The sequence below is a fragment of the Mchenga conophoros genome, linkage group LG1, assembly GCF_057382185.1.
Source record: "Mchenga conophoros isolate Kocher_MC1m ecotype Shallow Benthic linkage group LG1, M_conophoros_male_GT1.1, whole genome shotgun sequence".
Classification (NCBI taxonomy): domain Eukaryota; kingdom Metazoa; phylum Chordata; class Actinopteri; order Cichliformes; family Cichlidae; genus Mchenga; species Mchenga conophoros.
Genome location: NC_140526.1, coordinates 19,869,554 through 19,876,287, shown reverse-complemented (window position 1 = coordinate 19,876,287; position 6,734 = coordinate 19,869,554).

Genomic DNA, 6,734 nt, shown 5'->3' with positions numbered 1-6,734 from the left:
TGTTGGTTTGCAGCATTGTTTACATTTTTTGCATTGTTTTTTTTTTTTCCTACAAAGCACTGCATAAGATCAGTTCTGTTGTTTCCAAACCTTGAGCCCCTGCAGCCCATTGTCTTCATTAATCATTAACAAGGGGAAGCATTTAGGTTTCAAGAATCAAACTAAAGTAAAAGCACAATCTCACCTGCAAATTGTGTTTATACATGAATCATTAGTTCAACTTAAACTCGCTGCATTACCACCCTGGTCATTCATTGTTTTAGCTGAAGTGGCTTTGTCCTCCCAGGAGAACCTGACCCCTATTTTTAGATACACTGGGTTAATTGGCAATTCTAAATTGTCTGTAAGTGCTAATAGTTGTAAAGGTTAATAGCTTAAACTTTAAGCACAGAGTGAGATCATCACTGAGTGCCAAACTTAAAAAATGTAGGTCTACGCACGTATCCTCATAACAACTCAGGACTTTAGTGGGCACCATGCACGCTTAGACTGAAATTCATAAACATTATGGTGGACAGGGTAGTAGTTGACACCGACATCAAAATAGCCAGCTATGATATACTCCCCAAGACCATCAGGAAATGATGAAACACAAACAAGAAATGTCCTGCAAAATAACAGACATAATAAAAGGAGAAACAAATTTCAGGACCTATTGTGATATACTATGTGAGGTAACCAGTGCAAGTACCAAATGCGCTCAAATCCCAAATAACTAGATTACATAATAGGGTTACCTGTGTGCATTTTACTTTGGACAGCTGTGTACAGACGTGTATCTTCTGAATGTTTCCATTTACTGAAAGTAAATTGATACATTTTATACAATTTGGCTTATAACACATATAAAACTAAGCTAATGTAACATATGTGTTAAATACTTGTGAATTTCACCCAAAACACTTTCTTTTTTTGGATTAAATATGTCATTTTTGCATCTCACTCTCCTACCTGTGTGATCCGAGTCTGTGTGCGTTCATGTGCATGTGTGCGCTGCGTGGTGACGTAGGCGCGTGCATGTGTGCCCCGGTCACAGCTCCTTTCAGCATGGCCGGAGGAGAGGTGTACTGGCAGTCGCATGACACACACAGATCGAACGCATATTTCTGTGTTGCAGGTATGGAGATGTTCTTATGTTTTGGAGATGCAGTCTTTCATTTATTGTTCTTATAAGTTGTTTTGATGTTTTTTCAGTGACATATTATTTATTTTGTGCTTTTTGTTTTTGAGAGCTTAAGTTAATGTTTTAAAACAATTTGTTGTATTTGATTCATTACATTAATGTACATTAATGAAGCTGCAGGCTCAGCTCCTTTCAGCATGGCCGGAGGAGAGGTGTACTGGCAGTCGCATGACACACACAGATCGAACGCATATTTCTGTGTTGCAGATGTGCAGTAAAGAGCCAAAGACTCAGTACTGTCTCCTGCCTCTTACTTTCACGCCAGAACACAACGCAGAACAACAGGCGTAACGCATGAACGGGTTACACTAACACTGTGTAACAATGTGACATGAGCACTTTTGTTCAGCAGCTCTTATTGTATACTACTATATTTACCAGCTATACATTACAGGTCAAGATGTGACAATCAACTTGTAAAATGGGTTATTCACAAGCAGCAAAATATAAAGTAGATAAAATAACCTCCCTCTAAAGTGGGTGTAGCTTGTGTAGAACCAGTGTGCACCCACTTCTTAAAGCTGGTCATGAAAGCTGTATGCTCTGAAAAAAGAACAGTTTAAAAAAAAAAAAGCCACGAGTTACCATAACATTCATGGCCATGATGGGATGAGTGCGTGTAAACCTCTGACCACAACTATAATTAAAAGCATTTTTTCACCAAAAGGACTATATATATATATATTATATACCGTATAATCCTGAGAAGATCTTTTATATACTATTGTAGGTGTATAGAACCTACAATAAAGAAACTGAAGCCACCAGTTTCTCTAAAATAATAAATGCACAACAGGACTAAGAATCACAGCACACAAGTTGGATAATTGTTTATATTTATATTTGTATATATATTTATATATATATATATATATTATATTGTGTTTACTTAACAAACATGATAAATGCAATGTCTCCAAGTTAGCTGTAACAATAAAAATACAATATCTTTGTGTCCTTAAAGTACATAGAATTAAAACAGCAAAACAAATCAAAACAAACAAACAAAAAAACCGCTCTAAGTAGTTCACAGAGAGGTACAAATATACAGTACAAATCTATTTTATTCAAAAAGGATACAAATAAAAACGCAACAAAATAGAGATAGTAATGCTTTGTTAAAGTCAGGTAGGTGTAGGATATTCTAAGGGAGCACTTTGGGTCGACAACTCTAAGGCTTCTGATTAAGATCAATACATATTGGTACGGCCATACGATATTAAAACTCACTATACAAAGTTCATACAACCTGGATTATACTTGAGGATTGAATGTTACATTTACATAATTGCATATATTTTTGCAGATTTAGGCATTTAAAAAGATGCTGTTTTTTGTTTTGTTTTTAGTTATGCGTCACATAAAAAGCAGTGTCACCGTGTGCAGAAGGAAAAAAAAATAGTACAAAGTCATATCTGAAAATACACAGACTTTTTAAAACTTTTAACCGTTCTCATTTCTCCTGATTTAATTCGACATCAGCGGCACCAAAACCGTCCTAAATTCACCTTTGCAATACTGGATCAACAGGAAGTAGTTCACATAGAAATCCCATCGAGCAACGCCACAAAACATTGAAGAGAAAAAAAAATAGTCACATTACCACCGATAGAAAAGTTTTGGCTTTATGCAGCCTTTCTCACTTATCCAAACCCGCCTCTGCTGTTCAGACTGTCAGAGCACAAAACACCAAACACCACCCATTAATTTCTAAGGAGGAAAGAAAAAAAAAAAAACCCTACAAATTCTGTGCAACAACAATAAAAACAACTGTGCATCTGTCTATGCATGTGAGGAATTAATAGATTGCCCTCCTTTTGCTGTCTTGTGTACAAAAAAAGTGCAGAGAAAAGCCTCCTTTCCATTCCCACATACTGGAAAAAAAAAAATAAAGGATCTGAATGTTAAATATGAGCCTAAAGAATCTATTAAAAACGGAATAAGAAATGTGTTTAAAAAGAAAAATGAAACCAAACCAAAACGTTGCAGAGTTCATGTCCCAAAGAAAGCCCACAGTCAACCTTTGAGACATCTAAATATGAATGTTTGTCATTTCTGATTCACTCTTATTCAACCTGAAACTGGGACGCTGAGCCTACCTGGAGCATCGTTTCAATTTCACATATTGTACAAAGCAGAATTTAAGGCATTAACGACAAGCATCATCGAAGCTATCTATACAAAAAATACAGCTATCTACAGAAACGCACAACCTGTGATTTCTCCGTGATTTTTTTGTGTGCTTTACATTTTGAAACTCTTCAAACTACCAACAGATTTCAAACACTGTAAAGGAGGACATTTAGTGCAATTACTTACAGCAACAGACGATCAGTGATGTGGATCATTAGACATCTTTATTTGAGTGGATACTTCCCAAAAGCAGAGGGGGAAAAGAAAAAAGTCACAGGTGGCACTGCTCGCACCATTTAAATGTCGTCAATTGAATCCTGACCTTACACATAATGCAGAAGCAGCAATCGCGCCATGGTAATGCAGGACGAATGCATTGCTATTTGGCAAAGTGTGTGGCGTCGCAGGACAATAAACATCGATGAGAATCACTGAGCATAAAATACAAAGTGGTAAAGCAAAACACTGCTTAGATTCCTATTAGAAGAGTAATTTAAAGCAAAAATCAGCGTGGAACGACTGCATCCGCCGACCTGCCCCGCTGCTTCAGAGTTAAGACAATGAAGGGTACAATACTGAGGTTACTGCATAGAGAAGACTACGTGAAATGTTTTCAGGTATTGTGTATATTGCTTACAGGATGAAAAACTCCAATCAGATGATCAGATATAAAAATAAAAAAAAGTCTGGGTTCACATGTTTGCTAGTTTGACTAACCTGTCCATATCAAGTTTGACAGTTATTAGTTGAAATCTTTCCTCCTGTCCACACCGGCTGTAAAAAGGTTCATTTCAGGCCTACACTGACATTTAAGTGGGATGTGAGGGCAGCAGGCGAAACAGAGACATCCAGACTTGGCTCTCCATGGCCAGCTCTTCTGGAAGGACAGTAAGGGTTTTCCGAGTAGGACACACCTGGACCTTACCAAGAATGCAGGAGACATCTTGACCACATGTCCGAACAACCTGAACTTCGTCCTTTCAGCGTCGATGAGTAGCAGCTCTACTCTGTGCCCTTTCTAAAAAACCAAACTCCTCACCCTGTCTCTAAAGGCTGAGCCCCAGCACTCTTTAGAAGACACTCATCTCTACCGCGTGCACCCACAGTCTCACTCTTTCATCATTCTCCACAACTTGGCGTCTTCAGGAGTCTGACTTTCACAAATCACAATGTGTATCTCCAACAAGCATGATATGCGGGTGTTAGGATAACCATGATTTTTTTTTTTTAAAGAAAGAAAAGAAATACTGACATATTATTAATACACACTTGAAAATATCAAATAACTGTCTAGCAGTTATAGTTACAGATTTTGTTTTCCACATCCCTACAATTGTTAATACTTTTTGGAAAGAAACTGCACACGCAATAAACTAAAGTATTATTTTTATAGATATGGCACGACTGTTACATTTTAAACGTCTAAAAGTTATTTTAATGTGCGACTTTGCCATATGACTCCTGAAGCCCAATATTATTATTCCACAACACTGCATTGAAAGACCGCTGTAGCTTTGAGAGGGAATCTTTATACAAGCAAGAATGGATAGGAGGAATAAGTAATATGTGTGCGTGAGAGAAAGAAAAATGTGAACCCATCCTTTAAAACTGCTCAGGCTCAATCTCATGACCCCTTCTATCTGCTGATAGAAGTTCAGTGAATCACGAGGATATAAGGGAAACACACAACAGTGTCTGGACCTCACAAACAAACTAGTCCATAACAGCACACATGACAATAACAACCACACAACTGATGCTGCTGTCAGAGCACGTCGAATTTAAAAGATACATGAAATATTCCTAACTTGCCAAAGGTAAGTCCAGATATCTATGGCAAAAGAAGTACTTTTTGATGGGAATGTCTGAATGAGGAATGTCGTCTGACTACGATTTTATGTATGGTCTAATTGCACTTATTTTTAATTACACCCTTTTTTGATTCTTTTTTTTTTCTCCTGTAAGAAAGACAAAAGGAAGAAACTGCAGCATTTATGTCGGCTAATTTGTAAACAGATTTAGAAACGCAAGTCAGTTTTTTTTCCTCTCGCCACAAAACCCCAACAACAATACTTTAAACCTATTCCCTTCATTAAAAAAATAAACTACTGTACTGTGATTCCTATTTAAAGGTCAGTATGAAATAAATGTGACATCTGCTATGTGCAACACAAGACAATCTTAGGAACCACTGGAATAAAGACAGCCTAGTATCAATGCAAAACGTACACTTTAAAAGGTAAAAAAAAGAAGTTGATGATGATTGTGATTTCATTAGAGCCGGGCATCTCTTGGATGTGCACTTCAGTAAATCCATTAAAAAAAAATTAAAAAATATCAGTGAAGTGAAAAATCCATGTTTGGACAATGACTTCTTGAGAAAGTTTCCAAAGGCTTTGTTTGTGCAGGATTGCTAAATTAATGAAAATGAGCATTAAAAAGAGTGCATCGCCTTTAAGAGTCAAGGGATGAGAGGGTGAGATCTCACACTGCACATTTATCGAGATTTACCACACCCCACAAGAAGTTCCTGGGAGAGGGCAATACGGATCAGTAAAGCCACATAGCATAAAAATAACTATTGCTTTAATCTGGTTACTGAGCAAGTCAAGTTTAGAACATCACGGCCCCACTCATATACACAAAAAACTACTACACCCTCCAACTCCGGACTCCTGGGCTGTAGGTGGCAGTGCAGCCAGCGAAGCAAAAAGGGAAACAACTTGCTGGCTCATTCCCACAGGTGGCTTTAGTGATGACCAGGCGGTGCCTCCTCCTTAATTACAAAGTTCACAAGAGAAAACTAAATTCCCCAGTCTGGTTGTGAAAGCTCTGAGGTAAAGTGAGGAGAGGAGGCCATGACTTTGGAAGGGAAATTAAATCATTTAACTAATGTAAAAGGTCATGCAACAAATTCCTATGAGCAAGGACTTGGTGACAGTAGCGAGAAGAAGCCTGACAATACCCAGCTGAGGGGCGTGGCCATCTGTCTCGACCAGTTTGGGTGATGAGGAAGTGAGGAGAGAAGTAAAATGATTCCCTACATGGGGGAAAGTTAATAGTGGAATGCGTGACATCGCTTATTATTTCTGTAAATCTACGTTGGGGCCATCAACCTAAATCTGAGAGTATGATGGTGAATGGCTTTTGGAGAAGGAGAAATTGATTGCTGAACAAACAAGCTGATTGATTTATCGCTATTTCAGTGTAAGACAAGTGGGACATGCCACACTTGGCCTGAGACGAGATCTTTGCAGAAACGAGAGAGGGGAGAGAGTATCTCTGCTGACAGCAGAGGTTTCAGACTCCTGCAGGAGAAGCATAATGTAACATACACTGATGAAAGCATCAACAGTGCCAACATCACCAAAGGAGCTGCTGATGTCTGCAATTCTACTCTATTTTTTTTTTTTTTTTT